At 36.2% G+C, this 24,235-nt stretch overlaps 1 protein-coding gene and 1 pseudogene across 3 annotated transcripts in view; both read right to left on the bottom strand.

The window, feature by feature from the left end:
- Positions 1-24,235, bottom strand: part of MALRD1 (MAM and LDL receptor class A domain containing 1) — a 619,714-nt gene that overhangs the window by 219,900 nt on the left and 375,579 nt on the right. The window lies entirely within an intron of this gene.
- LOC108592395 (non-histone chromosomal protein HMG-14 pseudogene) lies at positions 1,976-2,400 on the bottom strand (annotated as a pseudogene).

Here is a 24,235-nt window from a genome sequence, read left to right as displayed (position 1 = left end):
CCGCCAAATCCTGCTCATTCTTGGCATGCACCAATGGGATTTTCTGGCCATTTGTGCTGCTCATAATCCTGGTAATCTGCATCTATAGCACAGTCACTAACTTTATCAATATGTTCCCTTCTTGACTGACAATTTTTCATAAAGAATATGTTTAACTGAATTAATTTTTTATTGTTTAGAGTAACTGTCTATTTCTGCTGAATTTTCACAGGAACATACTGGCTGGTCATGGATTTTATTTTGCTTTTTCTGACTCCCATAGGGCAAGATTTTCCTTTTTAATACACATAATTAAAACGTCCATTGACAAGTACATAGAACTAATACAATTTTATGCAAATTTTTTTGTAGATGAAAAAGCATGGACAGTGTTTAATACTCATCCTGGTATAAAAAATAGTTGAGCCAGGAGACATTATCAGCAAATTAATTGGCAGCAGATTTTAGGAAATGAATGTGTGTGTGTTTTTTTCTAAAACTAAATAGCAAGTACTGCGTTTGCATGATGATCTGAATTTAATTTCACAGTCTCATTTTTATTCATAAGCCAATTTTTCTGCACTGAGCAGAGTCCTGCTACCTCGGTCAGTATTGTTTTGATTTGCCACTTCCCTCACCCACATTGGCCTCTCTTCACTGCTCTCCCACCTTACCCTCACTCCCGTCCTGCTTGATTCCTTCTGTAGGATTTTGATGGTTCCCTCTGTTTACATCAGTTTTAAGGAGAGGTATGCCTGTACTCGCTTGTACAGAAAACATCGTCCCAGATTCAATCGACTGGGTTTATGTTCCTTCACATGGTTTTTAAGGTTATTTAATGTCTAATGTATTTTATTGTAACAGACATTGTTTTGCCAACATCGTCTATTTTGGTGGCACGTCATGATCTAGTTTAAAAAGGAAAATCAAACATTAAAAATGAACAAAGAAAAAAAAGACAAAAATTTTTTCTTTCAAAATTGAGATTTTATTGGTTGAGGATCAGTACAGACATTTCAATTTATACACAATTCTTAACACACGTGCCAAAAATCTAAACAGCTACATATTCTAATTCTTTTTTAAAGTTATTCCAGTGACTTTCCAGCTTAAAATTTGGAATCGAATTTTCCTTAAGAGCTTATCAAGTACCAGTATCTTCACATGTTGATAAGCTGTTATGTACCTCCTACCAATTTGCAACTAAAGAGCCCATACACTACATATTCAACTATTTGATCTTTCACAGCACAGTAACAAAGTTATTAGGAAAACAGGACTACCCCAACCAAAGAGGGTACAGAGTGCCCGCAATTCTGGCAAGGAGAGCCATGAGCACGGAGTGGTTTTCTTTAGGAAACAATTACAAAGCAACATGGAAGTAGAAGGAAGTTAAAGACGTTAAATGCAGGACTGTGACTCCATATTGCCATTCAATGTGCTTTGCATCATAGGATATAAAATCTAACTCCCCACCTATGGAATGTTAAGCTGACACCCAAGACAGAGCATCCCATAATTCAATATCCCACAATCTTCTGTGGTTGTACCAAAAAATAAACAACTAGCAAATGATTTCACTTCTTAAAAAAAAAAAAAAAAGCATTTACACTTAAAAAAAGAGGATGAGATGGTATTTTCTCCTTCTTAAAAATGTTTCTGGACCTACTAAAAAACTCACATTTACAAAATAGTTTATAAAAATATTCCTCTGGATTGCACAAGAAGGGAGACAGGGTCAAGACCATCCTGGTCAACATGGTGAAACTCCGTCTCTACTAAAAAGACAAAAAATTAGCTGGGCATGGTGGTGCGTGCCTGTAATCCCAGCTACTCAGGAGGCTGAGGCAGGAGAATTGCCTGAACCCAGGAGGCGGAGGTTGCGGTGAGCCGAGATTGTGCCATTGCACTCCAGCCTGGGTAACAAGCGTGAAACTCCGTCTCAAAAAAAAAAAGAAGGGAGACAGGGACCACTGATAAGACATAGTATATGATATTAATCAGACTTGGCTTCTTTCTCTTCCTCTTCATCAGAGGCTGGAATCTCCTCAGTCTTCATTTCCCAGTTTTGTGCAGGTAACTCTTCTTCAGTTTCTCGGTCAGCCACTTCAGCCTGTTTTCCTCTTGCTCCCCTTTTCCCATTTGTTTGCACTTGTCTGAAGATGCTTCCTTCCCTGCTGCCTTTTTCAGCTTTGCTTCCACTTTTGCAGGAGCAGGTTTAGCTGACAACCATGCCGATCTCCTCTCTGGCTCTTTCTTGGCGGCCCCTTAGGCTGGGTTGACCTTCCTCTTGGATACCCTGGCACTTGCGGGGTGCCTGGTGCTGCTGCTCCTGCACCTCAGAGCTGCTGAGACCCCTGGCAGGGGATGGTGGGAGAACTGGAGGGAACTGGATTGGGAGCCCAGCTTCTCCTTCCCCAATCACCCCCCACCACCACCCCCGTGCTTATTTTTTCCAGTACACAGGATCTTAATAACCCATACAATAACCCAAACTACTTCTTAGAAAATGCAAAATATTCTGAACAAAAATCCTAACTCTGCAGGAAGGTCATTCATGACATTTGGCTTCTTTGCATGGCCACACACCTTTCCATAGTTTTGCAAGTGGGGACTGAGGCTGATCATTACCTATTATATAAATCCAAACTCCTAATAAAGATATTAAAGACCCTTTGTTCTTGGTTCCAGCTTAGTTTTCCAGTCTCATTTACTGTGACTCCTAAGTACCTGCAGTTGGTCTATAGCCTATGACTGAACGTTTCACAAATTTGTCCCTTGCTGTTCATTTTTATGCATTCGCAGGAGTTACTTCCTCTGTCTGCCCTCACTAATCCTTCCCGGGCCCCAGGTACCCACTGGCCAAACTTATGACTCAATGAATTGACTTCTCTACTTTTGTCTTACCTTTCTCATTGCCATCTTTGCCCCATGTGAAACACTCCTGTTTCATGCTAAGTACCCTTTTATTCCTCTATTACAATGAGCATCATCACATATAAGAACTATTTCCACAAGGCTGCTGTCCCCCCAGATGCCAAGCTCCTTGAAAGCAGAAGCTTTTATTGTGTTCTCTTGGGCCTCACACATAACCTGATATACAGTTGGCTCTTTATAAATCCTGGTTATCATAATTGCAGAAACAATGGTTTCTTCTAAAAGGGGCTTAGAAAAGTGAATTGACATAGAATTTTTAGAGCAAGTCATATATTTAAATATTATTTCATCAGATATATAGTCAAATGACAATACTTCACTGATTCACAGTGACTTATATTAAAGGTTTAAAATTATTTTTTATCAGCTTCAACAAATTAAAACTTCAGCATTTCCTTTGTTACATAGGTGATTATACATATATATATAATTATATGAATTTTACTGCACTTTAGGTTCTGGGGTACATGTGCAGAACACGCAGGATTGTTGCATAGGTATATACATGGCAATGTAGTTTGCTGCCTCCAACCCTGTCACCTATATCTGGTATTTCTCCCTATGTTATCCCTCCCCAACCTCCCCACCCCCGACTGTCCCTCCCTTAGTCCCCCCTAACAGATCCTAGTGTGTGATGTTCCCCTCCCTGTGTCCACGTGTTCTCACTGTTCAACACCCGCCTAGTTACATAGGTGACTATAGGTTCAGAGGTGATGTACCTGAGGTGGAGGTAATTTACTGACAGGCAGTATCTCCATGAATAAAAAGAACACAAGTCTTCAGACTTGACTTAAAGTGCATATCTCTAGTCTTTGGATTATCCTCACAATACAACAGCTAAAACCTGTATGATATTCAAAAACAATTTACCATTAAAACTTGGAGTATACAAATATGAAGACTGAAGAGAGAACATCTAAGACAACAGTAAATGGTCCAATTATGGGCATTAATAAGATGAAGACTAAAAGGTAATGTTCATTGAGTAATTTAGGAATTTTGCCACATAATTTTAATTAACATTAGTGAGAATTTACAGTTAACCCTAGGGCAGTATGTGGACATTTTTTCCATATGCAAGTCTGTGCATTTGAGATTATTTTATTTTTTCCATGCTGTAGGATGTAAAGCCACACAATTACTCCACAGGGGAAATGTGCTTTGACGTCTCTCTAAATAACTGCTTCTTTGGGTTTTTTTCTAAACACAGATAAAATAGACTAAATCTCTAAATAAGGTTTATTTTGCTTGATAACATAAAATAGCAAAGCCATGAAGAGAAATACAGTGATGCTTTGAATTGCAGTGAACTGAGAAATGACTAGAATATCTATGGAATATTGGGTGTCCAAAGAAAAACAATAAATAAAAACAGCCTAGCATATCTTTTTTAAGACAAGAATATGGTAAATTGAAAAGGTAGTTTTTTTAAATAAAAGACTGTCATGCATATGTTTAGACATTTTCTATTTTTTTATTCAGCCAAAATGGTAATGATAAAGGCAATAACTATTCACCTGGTTGTCAAATATATGAAATGAAAGATATCTCACATATTCTGTATTTGATGATACAAGAATGCATAGAACACTGAGAAACTGAAAGACAGTATGAAGGCCCTGGAAAATAATGCAGCCATAAGAAAAGAAAATTTAGGTGACCATTAAAAAATCAGCAGACAACAGATGCTGGAGAAGGTGTGGAGAAATAGGAATGCTTTTAAACTGTTGGTGGGAATATAAACTAGTTCAACCATTATGGAAGACAATGTGGTGATTCCTCAAGGACCTAGAAACAGAAATACCATTTGACCAGCTGGCGTGGTGGCTCATGCCTGTACTCCCAGCACTCTGGGAGGCCAAGGTAGGCAGATCACGAGGTCAGGAGATTGAGACTATCCTGGCCAACATGGTGAAAGCCTATCTCTACTAAAATACAAAAAATTAACCTGGCATGGTGGCACACACCTGTAGTACCAGCTACTCAGGAGGCTGTGGCAGGGGAATCATTTAAACCAGGAGGTTGAGGTTGCAGTGAGCTGACATCGCACCACTGCACTCCAGCCTGTGATAGAGCAAGAGAAAACAAAAAATAATACTTCATCTTGAGAAAACAAAAAAATAATAAATAAATAAATACCATTTGACCCAGCAATCCCATGACTGGATATAAACCCAAAGGATTATAAATAATTCTACTATAAAGACACATGCACACATACGTTTATTGTGGCACTATTCATAATAGCAAAGACTTGGAACCAACCCAAATGTCCATCAATGATAGACTGGATAAAGAAAATGTGGCACATATGTACCACGGAATACTGTGCAACCATTAAAAAGGATGAGTTCATGTCCTTTGCAGGGACATGGATAAAGCTGGAAACTATCATTCCCAGCAAACTGACAGAAGAACAGAAAACCAAACACCACATTCTCACTCATAAGCAGGTGTTGAACAATGAGAACACATGGACACAGGGAGGGGACATCACACTCCAGGGCCTGGTGGGGTGAGGGGAGCTAGGATAGCAGGGGCTTGGGGAATAGGGGAGTGTAGCATTAGGAGAAATACCTAATGTAGATGACGGGGTGATGGATGCAGCAAATCCCCACGGCACGTGTATACCTATGTAACAAACCTGCATGTCCTGCACATGTACCCCAGAACTTAAATTATAATAAAATATAGATAAAAATTTTAAAAAAATTTTTTTAAAGAAAATTTAATCCAGCAAGAACATAAGATATATATATAGGACTAATATACTGTAGATTTAAACAAACTCTCACCAACCTGCAAGTGACACCAATTGAAAACCAGTTTCATTGTACTCTGAGAAAGAATTTACAAACAAGTCCTTGACCCTAAAACTTTCAATTTGGATTGAAATGGTTTTGTACAGAGAGCTCATTACCCTGAACTAGATCTAAGCATTCTATAGATAATATTTATGAAGAAACACTTGCTGTTTTATTACTTTCTTAAGCTGCTGACATTCAATACGCCCTGAGATTCCAGACTGCAACTTTCACATGGACATGCATTTCTAAGCACCTTTGTTTTTCAGGTAACGACATGAAGAATGTTAAACATATAATGGGCGTAACCCCTACTTTTGAAGACCATATTGTTTAGTTGACAAATTCCGTTGATTTTGGAATCAACGGAAAAGAAACAATTAGGGTTTCCAAGTCTCCTATGTATGTATGGAAGACCTAGTGAAATGCCAAGTACAAGAGAACTTTCCCATGGAATACGGTGAGTCAGGAAACACATCTAAGGAAAGCCCTAAGCAAGTAAACACCTAGATGCACTGAAGGCATGAGAGAAGTTTCGACCACAGCAACGAATTTTAACTGTCATAGACTTAAAGGTATTCAGGAGTGAGTAGGAGTAAAAAAAAAAAAAAAAAACTGATCAGACTTACACAGGTGTGCTGTTCTGTGAAGTACTAAGAAACTAAGTCTTTTGGTTCTGAAAATGCAAAGTGCTGTTTGACTTAATGTGATAAGTAAATGGAAATCTCTGAGTTTTAAAACATTATTATAATAAGAATTTAAACACATTATAATGTAGAAAAAAACAGGAAACAATCTCTCCCTCTTTACACAATGTCTTTAACATATAGTCACATTTTTCTTTTTAAATATTTTTGTAACTGGGTTATACACTTATAATCATAACATATATACAATATTTTCTCTACCTTTTAATATGTATAAGTGTTTTGTCTGATTTTCATAGTTATCAATAATATCTACAAAATATGATGAAAACTGAATTTATCCTTAATTTGGTTAACAATTCCATTATTATTATAGAGTTTTTACATTATTTTACATTTACACAAAACTAAATTTAGCTTCTTCATAATTGGAAGTATTTATGTAAGAGAGATTCCTAAAATGCCATTATTGGGTATACAAATGTATTAATGGATTCATGTCTTCTAGGGCTTTGGATATCTATCAATAAAATTAATTGCTTTTCTAAAAAGCTATGCTGATTTATTATTTTTAAAAAAATTAATTTCAATAGCTTTAGGGGTTTGGTTGGTTACATGATGAATTGTATAGTGATAAAGTCTGGGCTTTAAGTGCAACTGTAACACAAACAGAGTACATTGTACCCATCAGGAAGTTCTTCATCCCTCGACCTACTCTCAACCTCCCTCCTGGTTTCCAATGTTTTTTATACCACTCCGTACACCCATAGCTTAGCTCCCACTTATAAGTGAGAACATGCAGTATTTGCTTTTCCGTTCCTGAGTTACTTCCCTTAGGACAATGGCTTCCAGTTCCATCCAAGTTGCTGCAAAATACATTATCTCATTATTTTGTATGGCTGGTAGTATTTCATGGTGTATATATACCACATTTTCCCTATTCACTCATGGGTTGCTGGGCTCTTAGGTTGATTCCATATCTTTGCAATTGCGAATTGTGCTGTTGATAAACATCCACGTGGAGGTATCTTTGGTAAACAATGTCTTATTTTCCTTTGTATAGATACCCAGTAGTGGGATTGCTGGATCAAATGATATATCTACCTTTGCGTATTTTGAGAAATCTCCACATTATTTTCCATAGAGGTCTCACTAGTTTACAATCCCATCAGCAGTGTATAAATGTTCCCTTTTCACAATATCTGTGCCAACATATATTATTATGCATTTAAAAAGTATTTTCGAATGTTTGTAGTGAGGGGAAAGCATATTCTATGATATGGTTTCATTAATTTTTCTATAGTCAAATTTGTAATATAAATTTAATATTTTAAAAACTGCTGATACTTTGTCATGAATTATAAAACTAACCTCAAGAAAAACCCATAACCCAATTTTCTGCAAATAACACTCCTTATTTAAGATGAACTGTATGCTCACTGTATATTGTCCAATAGTAAATTTATTCTTTAAAAAACTGAAAACTGACGCATACCACTCTTTTTCATGTTTACATACCAGTTAATATGTATGAACATCTGGGTATATTAACTAAAACAGAAATATTAAAATGCATTTTTAGTAGCTAAAAACTTTTCTCATTTATTTTTATAATTTCAATTTTAAAAATAGATTAGATTCACAGGGTACATGGCACAGGTTTGTCACAAGGGTATATTGTATGATGCTGAGGTTTTAGATACAAATAATCATGTCACCTAGGTAGTGAGCTTGTCACCAAAAGTTAGTGTGTCAATCTTTGCCCTCCTCCCTCCCTTCTCTTGTCAGTAGTGCCCAGTGTTTACTGTTGTCATCTTTATGTCCATGAGTGCCCAAGGTTTAGCTCTCACATTAAGTGAGAAGATGTGGTATTTGGTTTTCTGTTCTTGTGTTAATTCACTTAGGATAATGGCCTCCAGCTACATCCTTGTTGGTGCAAAGAACATATCATTCCTTTTATGGCTATGTAGTATTCCATGGGGTAAATATGGGCATTTTCTTTATCCAATCCTCTGCTGATGGTCACCTAGATTGATTCCATGTATTTGCTATTGTGAATGGTGCTATGAAGAACATACGCATGCATTCATCTTTTTTTCACAGAAAAATTTATTTTCTTTTTAATATATATCCAGCAATGGGATTTCTGAGGTGAATGGTAGTTCTAAGTTCTTTGAGAAATCTCCAAACTGCTTTCCTCAGTGACTGAACAAATTTACATTTCCAGGAACAGTGTATAAGCATTCCTTTTTCTCTGCAACCTCACCAGCATCTGCTACTTTTTGACTTTCTAACAGTAGCCATTCTGACTAAGGTGAGATGGTATCTCATTGTGCTCTTATTTGCATTTCTCTGATGACTGGTGACATGCAACATTTTTCATTTTCAATGGCCATATGTATACCTTCTTTTGAGAAGTATCTGTTCATGTCCTTTGCTCACTTTTTAATGGTGTTTTATCAACGAAACTTCCTTATAGATTCTGAGTATTTAGACCTTTGTTGAATGCATAGTCTGTGAATATTTTCTCTCATTCTGTAAGTCGTCTGTTGACTCCATTGATAGTTTCTTTTGCTGTGCAGAAGCTGTTCAGTTTAATTAGGTTCCACTTGTCAACGTTTGTTTCTGTTGCAATTGCTTTTGATGACTTAGTCATAAATACTTTCCCAACATCAATGTCAAGAATAGTATCTCCTACATTTTTCCCCCTAGGATTCTTATACTTTAAGGTCTTACATTAAATCTTTAATCCATTTTGCGTTAATTTTTGTATATGGTAAAATGTGGTTAGCCTTATTTGTGGGTTATGTTCCACTGGTCTGTTTTTGTACCAGTACCATGCTGTTTTGGTTACTGTAGCCTTGTAGTATAGATTAAAGTTAGGTAATATGATGACTCTAGCTTTGTTCTTTGTGGTTAGGATTACTCTGGCTATTTGGGCTCCTTTATGGTTCCACATGAATTTTAAAATAGTGTTTTATAATTCTGTGAAAAATGATATTATTTGTTCGATAGAAATAGCATTGAATCTGTTAAATGATTTGGGCAGTATGGGCATTTTAATGATACTGATTCTTCCAACCCACGAGTATTGATCTTTTTGGGTGCATGATCTTTTTGGGTACAATTCATTTTTCACAGAATTGGTTCTCCTCACAGATGAACTACTTATTTCACTTGTTTGCTCTCTTGTTCTAGAAGGAACTATCAGAGGCAAGTGCAAATAAAAGGACATCTCAGCACTGCCAATGACTTGATATCACATGACCAGTATTTTCAAATATCTAGAACATACACAGAATAAATAGAATATTTTCTACTCACTATGATAATTTAAGTCTATAAAGTTCAAAAGAATTAGGTTTAAAGGTCAATGCACATATCAAGCAATTAACAGCAACACATCTGAAACTGTAACCTTAGTGATCTCAGTGACAGCAAACTTCAGTTTGCATCAAAATTATCAGAGATGTTACCAGACTTACTGGACCATATATTAGTGGACAGAAACAGTTTGGAAAAATACTTTAAACCGTTATTTCACTGCCAATACACAAAGACAAGGTGCATGCTGAAAAGAGTATTTCCCGAAGTTTGACTTTTCGTATTTTAAATTAAAAGATGACTTCATAAACTGTATATCTGTTTGAAAGAAAAGTATATACACCAAGCTCTGTTTTCTGAAATGAAACTCATTTTATCTTTAATATTTTGTGGGTGGACATATTTTGAACATCCAGTTTTTAAAATTAATTCTCCATATAATTTTAAAACAAACGAATGCTGAACCCTAGGCTATGTATACCTCAAATCACTGGTTTAAAGTTTCAGATTAAAATTAAAAAAAGATACCTGTTTAGAAGGCCTAGAAAGAGGGAAGAGATAACAAGAAATTAAAGCAACACCAAGAAGAAAACTCAGAACTGAAGACCTGACAAGGACCACTACACTCTCGCGCATAAAGAAACATTTTCAGTGCTTTAGTGATTCAGAGTCATCATTCACTCTTTGTCTCTTAGCACACCTTCTACTACTCCACTAAAAGAACCCTTGTGTGGATGTCTAATGATATCTAATTACCATTTAAAATAAAAGTCAACCCTTCTCATTATGGTGTATTGCTGCTTCTGACATGCCGAAAATGCCTTCCATTTTGAAATATCAGTTCCTTAAGCTCTTGGGCATGATATTCCCAGTACTCTGTCAGCGTCTCAACCTTCCTTCTCCTCTCTTGGTTCATTTTCAAGTCCAGGCTTTTAAATTATAGAAAAGCAAACTACGACACCAATTCATTTCCAATTTTAACTGCTATGTGGAGGCAGGTGACCCCATGTCTACAATTGCAACCTGTCTCTTTTGCTGAGATCCGGACACATATTATACATTTTCTGTGAGATTTCTCTACAACACATCAGACACACTAAACAAGATTAAAAATTCACACATTTTCTTCTTTCTTTGCCTCCTAATTTGTTTATCATTCTCTACTCCTTGACCCATGAGCAATCTCACAATAACCACTAATGTATGGTCCAGAGATGTACACCATCTTCTTTCAGGCACTCATTCCTCCTCAGCCACGTGGTGGAGATTTCTGGCTATTTCTGTTCACATGGTCACCCTTCTATAGCACACACTTGTTACTGGGGTGTGGCTGCTCACACAGGCACTTTATCAGCTCCTTTTGTGACTAGGTGAGATCACGAGGCTGAGTTCTAACCCATAGAATGTGAAGAGAAGTAATGTGTACACATCCAGGTGAGGCCATACAGACTTTTGCACACTGGTCCCATGTTCTGCTCCTCTCCAAGTGGATGGAAAATCCATGATCAGTGGGATGGACCTTGAAGGCCATGGACTGACAATCTGCCTTGGTCCCTGAATATACATTAGAAAAGCCGCCCCGTCAATCTGTTTACCTGACAACTACCGTAAAGTGGATAGGAGATAAACTTCCTGGATTATTATTTTTTTTTGGATCTACTTTGTTATAGCAGTGGCCTGATATGATAAGGATGTGACAGTGATGATGGTGACACTAGCACCTATGGAGAATTTATTACCTGCCTCATTTTATTTAAGCACATTACATATTAAATATATTAACTCATGTAATTCTCAAAGCAGCTTCATGAAGCAGGTACTAGAATTTTTCTTATTTCACTTACCTAATTTCATGTAGTTACTTAACAGCCAAACCAGAATGCATGCTTTGGCACCACAGTCTTTTCTCTCAGCCAAAAAAATCCATATGTTCCCTCATTCTACTCAAATATGCATGCCTATAACTCACACCTTAGGTGCTGTTCCTTCCACAAAGAATTATCTGACCTGCCTCAAACCCATCTACCCATCTGGCTCTGCTGGGGCTCCAGCTATCCTAATTATAGCACATGATATTGAAATGCTAAATGATAGTGCATTTTCTATTTGATTGCTTTACTCTGTAACAGATAAACTAAGCATGGCTCTTCTGAAAGAAAACGAAGAATCCTTAAAGGAAGGAACTGTACTATAATCATCACTATATGCTCGATACTAGCACAAAGCCCAGATATCTTTCGAGTAATCAAACAGTATTTTATACAACTGTGTTTACATTTGGTTAAACTGCTTGGGCTGGCTTCACCACAGCAATGAGAATAGGTGGCTATCCGAAACACCTAATACATTCTAAACATGCTATTAGTACTAGGCTAATTCCTGCATTTAATGAATTTAAAATACTTTGGATAAAATGATTCTTAGAATATTTTACAGTTAAAAATGGTTGCTAAAAAAAAATTCTCAACCGTTGAAAACCATTCAGAGGATAAATAGCCTGTGTGATAATTATTGTCAGTGCCCGAGACAACTTCTGAAATGTGATGTATTTTGTGACTTTCATACTCTATAAAAACACAGCTAATGAAGTAATTTACTGGTTGTTACATAGACAAGGAGGCCCACGGTACGTGATGAAATGAGACAGAAAGCAAAGGCAAACAAACCAGAATCAGGTCAAAGCAATAAGAAGTATTGAAATGATAAATGCTCTTTTTGAGAAAGGTGAATTTAGTACGAGATATAAAATTGCAAGGAAAGAAAAGAAATCAGACTAGGAAACTGTAATCCTCATTAAAAAGGGGCCATTTGTTAAGAGTACCTTTTCACATGCTGAATTTTAACTCTAACTTGAAGAAAATCATGATTGGTGAGATATGTTATGTGTTTAGTCCAAATTAATGTTTTCTAATTGCTATATTGACAGGGGAATTAACACATTGCTCATGGCTTATCTCCAGTCCACTAAAGGTGAGGTGTAAAATGAAATTGTACAATAAAGCCTCAATGTCATATATATCTGATAGGAAATGGCAAAAGGAGGCAGGTTCAACTGAGCATTTTACTTCTGTCTTGGGAGATTATTATTTCCTTTGTTCAGATAACTTTTGCTTAGGATTTACACTGAAGCATTTGCTTATCTGCTCAAAACAATAATGCACAGTAAGAATATGTGTTTAATTGGCTATACTGTATGATAAAGTTGATTTATTCTGATGGAGTTTGAAAATATTAGGGTAAGAGAGTCCTTTTAATAAAAAGCACCCCCAAATCATTTCCTTTCCAGCAAAGAGTAGCCTGTAAAATTGAACTGCAGACATAGAAAGGCAAACTAGAAGCTTGCAAAGGTGAATGCCGGCAACTGTGCCGATAGAAAAGGGTTACCTGGGAGCCAGGCAAGTTCAACATGGAACCTCCATTTTCCCATTTCTTTGTCAATCCCGTGTACAGTAAGGAACAGACAATGTGGTGCTGGCCAGGTAGAGATCCCATCGTCATAATAAAAGATTAAGACGGGATGGCCAGCTTTTTCATTCACTATGCAAACTTCACACCTGGTCCTACCAATCTCTTGGGCCCTGTGTAAATCAGACACCATCTCCTCAAGCTTACCTATGAAAACCTGTGCATTTCACCATAAAACTGGAAGTCCCACTTGGGAGCCCCTCTCTTTCTGCAATAGAAAGTGCTATTATATTTTCTCTTTCTTTCACCTATTAAACCTCCACTCTTAAACTCACTTCTTGGGTGTCTACATCCTCAATTTCTCTGGCATGAGACAATGAACCTCAGGTATTTACCATGGACAATTATGCCATTTCATTACCAAGCAAGGTAACAATCACTGTGTTTATTTATATTCAACCACTTTAGAGTAGCAGAATAGTCACTCAACTAAGAGGCAATAGGCCTTATCTCTATTTTCCCATTTGTAAAATCCCCCAAGTAACTTACAATGATATTATTTAATTATTTCGGATCTTTAAAATTCTATGGAGTTTTGAATATTACCTTGAAGATACTTAGTTATTCATAATTCTCTTGTTGCTTTTAAAGTATGTAAATGCAAGTATTAAAATGCTATAACAAGTAAGCTAAGAGTATCATTTTTCAGCTACACAATAATATATTCCTCTTATGAACTAAAGTGTAAGATTAAAAATCTATTCATATTGTTGGGCACTAAGAGGTAAACATGTTCTTGTAGTGCATTTCAAGCCATAGGCATTCCCCTCCCTGAATGTATGCTCCCACTGGAATGGATAAATCAAGAATTACATAGAGCTAAGAGTTTACTACCATTGATCACAAAAATTGAGATGTCAGAGGTTGGGTGTGGTGGCTCATGTCTGTAATTCCAGTACTTTGGAGGGCTGAGGCTGGTGGATCACCTGAGGTCATCAGTTCGAGGCCATCCTGGCCAACGTGGTGAAACCCCATCTCTACTAAAAGTACAAAAATTAGCTGGGTGAAATGGTGGGTGCCTGTAATCTCAGCTACTCAGGAGGCTGAGGCAGGAGAATCGCTTGAACCCGGGAGGTGGAGGTTGCAGTGAGCTGAGATCGTGCCTCTGCACTCCAGCCTGGTGACACAGTGAAACCCTATCACAAAAAAAAAAAAAAAAAAAAAAAAAGAGAGAGAGAGATGTTGGAATAGCTGGAAAAAATAAAAACATTGTTTTCCCTTAGTAAATTTTTTTTTATTTGATGAAGAAGTTAGGTTAATGAGATGGAGAGTCTGGAAGTGCACATTGAAATATAGAGACATATTTCCGAAGTCTATGTACCTTCAAGAAAGACCTATGAATCTTCCGTGTTCATTACGTGAGGATGTGTCATGTGAATAAAAAAGCATAGCCAGAGTCTTGTAAAATAAGTACTATTATGAGCATCCTGGACTGGTGTCCAAAGTAAACACAAAATAAATATATATCCAAGTTCAAGGTGACTGCTCAGGCCATGGTTGTAGATCCACCCTAACCTGTTCACATACAAATACCTCAATTCTACAGTCATTGCTTAGCCATCCTTCCAGCCTGGGGTAAGCGCATAAGCAAGGCAGTTCATCTGACAGAGGACAGAGCTGGGGAGGAGACCTTCAAAGACCTCTGCAGTAGACGTGGACCACAGAAACCTGAGATCCTGGATGTGGAACAGCGATCATGGTTCTGAGTGGGCGAGTCCTCTTAGCTGGGCACACCTCCTGGCAAGTGGGAAAGTTATAGCTCAAGAGGGACAGAAAAGAGCCCTCAAATACTCATTATCCTGGATCTCAAGATGGTATTACATGCTTATTGATCTAAGGATAGACAACTGATCAAAGACAGAATGACAGGACGGGGATGGATTGTTGTACTAAGACATGTAGAGATGCCAAGTTTGCAGGGAAGGACAGGCATCTAGTGGGCAACTCATTGGAGCAAATTTCCATAAATGCCTTCTGCTTAGATCCTTGGAGATTACTCTCCCCAAAGATGGCTTACACAATTGTTTCTTCACTTTTCTGACCCATCATTCCCAAATCTTTGGCAAAAATGCCTTGGATTTATTGAAGGTATATGCACTAAAATAATATTAACTATTAATTGCATCTATAATTGCTCTCTTTAGGTCCTACTCTAAATGTGGGGGGGGGGGCTGCAACAATAATCACCGATGTGTGTAATAAAAGAAAAGAATCCCACATTCAAAGAAATATAACTTCCCCTAACATGAGGTTTTAGAATCTCTCTGATTTTGATAACATTAATGGGCTTTAATGAAGCATAAGAGATTTTGAGATGCTGAGCAATCAGATTGAGACCTTTTAATTAGCGCTTCTTGCCTATTTTTTATGTAGAAAGGGCACTGCAGAACACTGTTACATAATTTTCAATTTATGTGCAAATTTCAGGGTCAAACAATGAACAAGTTATGTTTTTCTGCATAAAATGAATAAAAACAAGTCTAATCACAGCATAATATTATTTTTGATCCTTTCCATTGAACTTGCTTATATTTAGGAAATGTGTAACAATTTAATCTCTACTGTATTTTTGACATAGTATTTCAATCACACCTTCAGAATTCCATGGGTTTACTGTGGACTGTGAATTATTATTGACACTGGGACTCAAGGTTAATATTTTTACCTTATATTCTTTATCTTATAATTGTTAACAGAGCTACAAAAAAGAAAATTGAAAGTGTTTTTAAATAAAATTTTAAAATCCCTCAGCAAAATCTGCCACAACTGTGTGATTTGGTTAACTTCAACAAATCCTTCTGAGCCTCATATTTCTCATATGATAAATGGAGGATACTGAACTTACTATATGAAGTGATATATAAACATTTAATGAACTAAATGAATGCAAAATTTTTAGTACATGTTTGGCATTTAATAAATGTTATATAACATGCATTTTTCTAGGGGTTTTCTTCCTCCTTGATTCTTAATTTCCTGTCCTGTTACACCCTTAGTTCTATAAAACAGGTTCTAGTAAGATTTGCCAAGATAAAATAAAACATATAAACTTGACAAAACAGTTCTTGATTTATAGGAGATGTTGAAAGATCTAATTCTTATTGTTTTCATCCTTGGCCAGCATTCTCTTAAGAGCAAAATGCTTCTTTGATAAAACATAAATAATATTTATATTATCATTTACTTTCTAAATGAAGTTATAAAATAATACGGGTATTAGTAGATAACATTAAAACTAACAACTTACAATGGGCTGACTCCCTGAAATGACACCAGGAAACAACATCAGCTATGCCTTAGAGCAAAGATTTTGTTACTAATGAGGTCATAGCAAAGACTTGGCTACTTGATGAAGAGATTTTTTAAAATTTAGACACTTATATTCAAATCTCTTTGGATTTACATTGGGAACAGTATAAACTTAAAAATGTTTCTATATTTATAACTGCATATGTATTTATATTTTCTTATTAGCTGCTCAATGACAGGGCAGAAGAGCGATCTTACCATTCACATTCATCCCTTTACTCATTTAAAAAATAATTGCCTAAAACTTGACAAAAGCAATTACCAAAAATAACCTGACTAATGAATGGGCAAAGGACTTAAGCAGATATTTCTCCAAAGGATATACACAAATGTCCAATAAGCATAAGAAAAGATGCTCAACATCACTAATCATTAGGGAAATACAAATTAAAGCCAAAATTAGATACCATCTTACACCCATTAGGATGACTATTATGAAAAAACAAAACAAAACAGAAAATACAAGTGCTGGTGAAGATGTGGAGAAACTGGAACCCTTGTGCACTCTTGGTAGAATTGTAAAATGGTAGAGCTGCTATGGAAAAGAATGTGGTGGTTCTTACAAAAATTATAAATAGAATTACCATATAATCAAACCGTTCTAATTCTGGCTTATATTCAAAGGAACTGAAAGGACTTCAACAGATATTTGTGCACTGATGTCATAGCAGCATTATTCACAATACTCAAAACGCAAAAGCAACCCAAGTGTCCACTGAGAGATAAACAAAATGTGGTATATGCATACAATAGAGTATCATTCTGCCTTAAAATATAAGTTTTTTATGGAAATTGGCGCATGCTACAACAGGATAAACTTTGAGAATATTATGCTAAGTGAAATAAACCAGTCAAAAATGGGCAAGTGGTTATGATTCCACTCATGTGTGGCACCCAGAGTAGAAAAATTCACAGCCAAAGAAAGTAGTAAGGTGAAGGTCAGGGGCTGGGGAGAAGAAAATGATGAGTTATCATCAACAGGTACAGAATTGCAGTTTTGCAAGATGGAAGTTCTGGAGATGGATGATAGTGATGGTTGGACAACAATGTATGGATATACTTAATGCTACTTCACTGTAGGCCTAACAATAATTAAGATGGTAAATTTTATATTTTACCACAATTTTTTTTGTAAAAGGCATCCAAATTTGAAAGAAAAAATGTCAAGTTGTCTCTGTTTGCAGATGACATAATCTTACATACAGGAAAACCTAAAGACTCCACAAAAAACCTGTTAGAATTATTAAACAAATTCTGTAAAGTCGCAGGATACAAAAATCAACTTAAAAAATCAATAGTGTTTCTATACGATAAAAATAAAGTATATGAAAAAGAAATTAAGAAACCAAACTGATCTATGAAAGCATCAAAAAAAGAAATTTAAGCAGAGGTAATGCTAAAAAGTAAAAAAAAAAAATGATGAAAGAAATAGAAAAAGGGACACATAAGTGGGAAGAAATCCCATGTTCATGAATTTGAAACATTATTATTGTTAAAATGTCTACACTATCCAAAGTGATCTATACATTGAATTCAATACTCCTCCAAATTCCAATGCATTTTCTGCAGAAATGGAGCAGTCCTAGAATTCATACCAAATCCCAAAATACACCAAGGCAACCTCAAGTAAGAAAACAAAGCCAAAGGTGTCATATTTCCTGATTTCAAAACATATTACAAAGCCACAGTAATGAAAACAGTGTGAATACTGGCATTAAAACCAGATATACAGACAAATGGAACATAATCAAGAGCCCAGAAATAACCCTGTAGATATAGGATCAACTAATTTTGGACAAAGGTGCCAATACACAATGAAAAAAGAATAATCTCTTCAGTAAATGGTGCTGGGAAAACTGAATACCCACACATACAAGAATGCAATTGAACGCTATCTTACAAACAAAAAAAAAAAATCAACTCTAATGGATTAAACCTAAACACAAGACCCCAAATAGTAAAACTTTTAAAAGAAAATATAGGGGAAAAGTTCCTTGACATTGATCTTGGCAATAAACTTTTGGATGTCAACCCCTAACCTCAGTCAACAAAAGCAAAAATAAACAAGTAAGACTACATCAAACTGAAATGCTTCTGCATGGTAAAGGAAACAATCAACAAAATAAAAAGGCAGCCTATACAACCAAGAAAACATTAAACCTCCATGAGCTATCTCTGCACACCTCTTGGGATGACTATTATTTTGAAAAACAAAAGATACGGGAAAACATAGAGAAAGGGAAACCAATGCACATTGTTGGTGAGCATTTAAGTTTGTATAATCATACAGAAAACAGTAGAGTTTCCTTAAAAAATTAAAAATAAAACTATCATAAAATGCTGGCCATTCTACTTCTGGGTATATATCCTAAAGAAATTGAAATTAATATCTCAAAGAGATATCTACACTGCTATGTAATTGCAGCATGATAATCAACATATGAAAACAACCTTCATGTCCACGGATGGATGAATATGTAAAGAAAATGTGGTACACACATGCAACAGAATATTATTCAACCTTAAAAAAAGAAGGAAATCTGGCCATTTGGGACAGCATGAGTGACTCTGGAGGGTATCAGCTCAGTGAAATAAGTGAGACACAGAAAGATAAATATGACATGACTTTAGTTATATGTGGAATCTTCATGGAAGCATAGAGTAGTGATTGCCAGAGCCTGGTTGTGGGGGAGAAATGTGGAGGTAATGGTTAAGGGGTACAAAGTTTCAGTTATGCAAGATAAATAAATACTGGGGTTGTGCTATATAGCATAGTGCCTCTAGCTAACAACTCTATATTGAATATTTAAAATTTGCTAAGAAGGTAATGTTCTGTTTAGTGTTCTTACCATATAAATTCTAATAATAACAAAGGGAATGGGGGGAGACTTTGGGATGTGAAGCATATGTCTATAATCTTGACAGTGGTGACTTTTTCATGAGTGTATACTTATCCCCAAATGCACTGAGTTGTATACACTAAATACAGCTTTTTATATGGCAATCACACTTGAATAAAGTTTTTTCAAAAGAAAGAGAGTAACAGTTTTGATTATGCAACACTGATTTTTTGGCTTGTAACTTAATTTTGGCATGTGACCCAGTTCAAACGCTTGCAGGACAATGCAATAGCAAAACTCCAACCTTAGCAAACATCACAATTGTATGCAGATGAGGTTTCTTATTACTTCCATAAAAGCAAAAATTATGCATATTGAAAATCTTTCTCATTTTAGAAACATTCATCCACGAGTACATAGAGCAACTGATGAAAAGAGCAAGTCACAGCTCTGTGCTTAGTGAAGAATCTCAAACACATACTGGTCAGAAAGAAGCAAGTCACCAGAATGCATACACTTTTGTAGTGTGCCTATATAAAGAACAAAACGTGGCAAAATTAAATAGCATTATTTAGGAATACAGTCAACTGTGTTAAAATTAAAAATAAAGTCAAGAAGATCATATCATAAAAGACATGGTAATGACTTACTCTAGCAGGAGAGAAAAGCACATAATTAGACAAGAACACATAAAGGATTTCCCAAACACAGGGAAAATGCTTAATTGGTGTGGAGTAACTTAGGGTAATATCTTATTTTATGATTAAGCTGAAAGTGTACATCAAAAATGCTCTTTTATGTGTATAATAAGGGTTCACATTACTGTCTGCACCTTAGAATAATCTAAAGCTTTAAAAAAGTATGAATTCCAGGACCCCATACCCAGATAGAATGATTTAATTGGTCTGTGGTGGGGCCCAGGCAGAAATAATATCCTATGCTTCTCAAAAGATTTATATGAGGCCGGGCGCGGTGGCTCAAGCCTGTAATCCCAGCACTTTGGGAGGCCGAGGCGGGTGGATCACGAGGTCAACAGATCGAGACCATCCTGGTCAACATGGTGAAACCCCGTCTCTACTAAAAATTACAAAAAATTAGCTGGGCATGGTAGCGCATGCCTGTAATCCCAGCGACTCAGGAGGCTGAGGCAGGAGAATTGCCTGAACCCAGGGGGCAGAGGTTGCGGTGAGCCGAGATCGCGCCATTGCACTCCAGCCTGGGTAACAGGAGCAAAAACTCCGTCTCAAAAAAAAAAAAAAAAAAAAAAAAAAAAAAAAAAGATTTATATGTAGCCAAGGTTGAGAACCACAATCACTGATGCATTTCACAATAGGAAATAAATATTATTTAATGTTTTTTAAACAAAAGAAAGAGGAGAGAAAGAGGAGAGAGAGAAAAAGAAAAATGAAAACAAAGTTTTGCCTCTTCATAGAAATACATTTGTCATGGTGGTTTGTGGGTAACATTAGGATCAGAACCAATGAGAACAAAGGGCACAAAATTAAACAAGGAGTATCTTTCTGGAAATGGGTTTTCTGGGATCTTGTAAAGACTGGAGATACAGAATACTTCAGATTATATAAACACCGAGGCTATGGTGGTTTAGGGCCTCCAGCTAACCTGACAGAGGCTGTGTTCTTACAGTCTCTTTCAGGTATTTCCTAGCTTATTGGAGAATTCCATCTATTGCCCAAAGAAAGCTGTATTCCACTCACCTTCATTTCCATGTGTTTATGGGTTTATGATATTTAATATATACCAAGACAACTTTCAATCAGTGATTCAACTCACGAAAACATATCTAAGAAAAAAAAGCCTACGCTAAAGAAGATCTAAAAATTTGTAAACAAGAGTAAAACATTAATGAGTGATAAAATTATTAATTTCTAAATATACTCATTTCTTGTTTTCTTTTTAAAATTAATTCAACGAACACATTTAATCTTAGTACACACTAAAAGAACCTTTTGATACTTTGGACTATGCTTACATTCAAAGCAATTAAGAAAATGAAAGCATCACACAGCCAAATGAATTCCTGTGAGTCTGTGATAATCAGGATAATCACCTAATTCCACATTTTAGTTTCCACCAGAGTGGGACAATTAAGGGAATTCTAATTAACCATAAGAAATAAACAACTGTAATGAATAAGGATGTTCCCTTAGTGCAAAGCACAAGAGTTTTTGGTTTTTTTTTTAAGTATGTAGGCCACGCATGGTGGCTCACATATGTAATCCTAGCACTCTGACGCCAAGGCAGGTTAATCACTTGAGGTCAGGAGTCTGAGACCAGCCTGGCCAACATGGAGAAACCGAGTGTCTACCAAAAATACAAAAATTAGCTGGGCATGCTGGTGCATGCCTGTAATCCCAGCTGCTTGGGAGGCTGAGGCAAGAGAATTACTTGAACCCTGGAGGTGGAGGTAGCAGTGAGCTCAGATTGTGCCACGCACTCCAGCCTGGGCAAGATAATAAGACTCCATCTCAAGAACATTTTTTTAATTTAAAAAAGTATGCAGATTATGCAACTAGGAAAATAATATGCACCAGCATTTTGTAAAGGGAAAGAAACTTTATTGGACCAAAAGTGCCATAAGATAAAAAAAAAACCTTATGGCACATTATTTGGGTAGGTAACTTGGGAGTAAGGTAAGGTTCAAGGGCATTTACATATGAGGACTATAGACTATGGGGTGAATTACATCCTCTCCCCTAAAATTCCTAAGTAGAAGTCCCAACCCTTGGTATCTCAAATGGAGTCATATTGGAAATAAGGCCTTTAAAGAGATAATTAAGATTAAATGAGATAAAATGGGTAAGCTGAAATCCATGTTACTATATTTGGAGATAGAGCTGTAAAAAAGGTCCTTAAATTGAACTGAAGCCCTAAGGGTGGAACAGTAATCCAATGTGATTTGTGTCCTTAAAAAGTGAGAGACAGATGCCAGGCACGTCCATGTTAAACATCCTGATCTGAAAATCCAAAATTTGAAATGCTTCAAAATTCAAAATGTTTTCAGCATGGAGTTATGACGTCAGTGAAAAATTCCACACTTGGTCTCATGTGATTGGTCATATGTATTATTTAAAATATTGAATAAAATTAACTTTAGGCTATGTGTATATGTATATATGAAACATAAGTGAATTTTATGTTTGGATCTGGGCCCCATTCCCAGGATACATCATGTTTATACAAATATTCCAAACTCTGAAAAAATAAAAAAATTGAGACCCTTCTGGTGCCAAGGATTTCCAATAAGGAATACTCAACCTGTACATGCACAGAGGAAAGAACTTGTAATAACACAAGTAGAAGACAACCATCTTTGAGCCATGGAGAGAGGCCTCAGAAGAAACCAAGCCTGCCAACACCTTGATCTTGGACTTCCAGCCTTCAGAATTGTGAGAAAATTAACTTCTCCTGTTCAAAACGCGCAGTCTGTGGTATTTTATTATGACAGCCCTTGCAAACTAACATAAGCACTAAAATATAAAGATAGAAAATATAGAAACACATGAATAATATTTATTTAATTTTGGGGGGGTTCTTAAGTTATGACAAAAGCAAAAACAATAAAAAAAAACCTTGACTAAATTAAACAAATTGGAAAAAAAATGTACTAGAAACAACATGTGAAGACAATGAACAGCATGACATTTATATTATATCCTATTTTTTTAAAAAAAGTTAATATAGTTAATGAAGACAGACCACTTCTGAATTAACACAAGAAAGCCAGCAGCTCAACAGAAATTCTTGGCAAGAAAACAAGTGGGGGATTCTCAAAAGAAGAAAAATAAATGTCCAATAATTAGCACATGAATTTTTTAAAAAAGATTCAATGTCATTATTAATCATAGATGTAAATTAAAATAAACTACAATCTCATCTACTGATTAGAATTTTCTGCTTAAAAAATTGAGATTTCTTTATAAAAAGTTTGATAAGCATTTAAAGAAATTGACAAACTATTTAACCTAAATTTAAAAAGAAAAGGAATCTTGATGGGAGTGGTGGGATTATAAGAAAGATTTAAGTTTTTGACTTAAAGAGACAGGAAAAGACATCTACAGACTCTGGAGAGGCCAGGCGTGGTGGCTCAGTAATTGCAGCACTTTGGGAGGCTAAATCAAGTGGATTGCTTGAGTTCAAGAGTTTGAGATCATTTTAGGCAACATGGCAAAACCCTGTCTATACCAAAAATACAAAATAATTAGCTGGGTGTGGTGATACATGTGCCTGTGGTCAAGGGTACTCGGGAGGCTGAGGTGGGAGGATTGCTCTAGCCTGTGAAGTTTAGGTGGCAGTAAGCTATGATCTTGCTACTACTACTTGGGTGACAGAGTAAGACTGTCTCAAAAACATTTTTTCAAAAGACTCCAGAGAATCAAACAGCAAGCAACCTCAACAGAGAGTGTCTGAAGAAAGAGCACTAAGAACACTGGGTTAGGTGCAAATTTACATGTGATACAAATTCTCAATTGACAATATATATTAAAGTCATAGTTTTATATATTTTTAAGCTAAGAAATTACCTTATAAAAAGCAATCTATGACAAGCCCACAGCCAACAAAATACTGAATGGGGTAACATTGAAATCATTCCCTCTGAGAACTGGAACAAGACATGGATGCCTACCCTCACCACTTCTATTCAATATAGTACTGGAAGTCCCAGCCAGAGCAATCAGAGAAGAGAAAGAAATAAAGGGCACTCAAATTGGTAAGGAGGAAGTCACACTGTCACTGTCTGCTGACCATATGATCATATACCTAGAAAACCCCGAAGACTCCTCCAAAAACCTCCTAGGACAGATAAATGAATTCAGCAAAATTTCAGGATACAAAATTAATGTACAATTCAGCAGCTCTGCTATACAACAGTGACCAAGCTGAGAATCAAATCAAGAACTCAACTCCTTTT

The sequence above is a fragment of the Callithrix jacchus genome, chromosome 7, assembly GCF_049354715.1.
Source record: "Callithrix jacchus isolate 240 chromosome 7, calJac240_pri, whole genome shotgun sequence".
NCBI lineage: Eukaryota > Metazoa > Chordata > Mammalia > Primates > Cebidae > Callithrix > Callithrix jacchus.
Note: the sequence above shows the minus strand (reverse complement) of the source record. Positions and strands in the feature narration are given on the sequence as shown.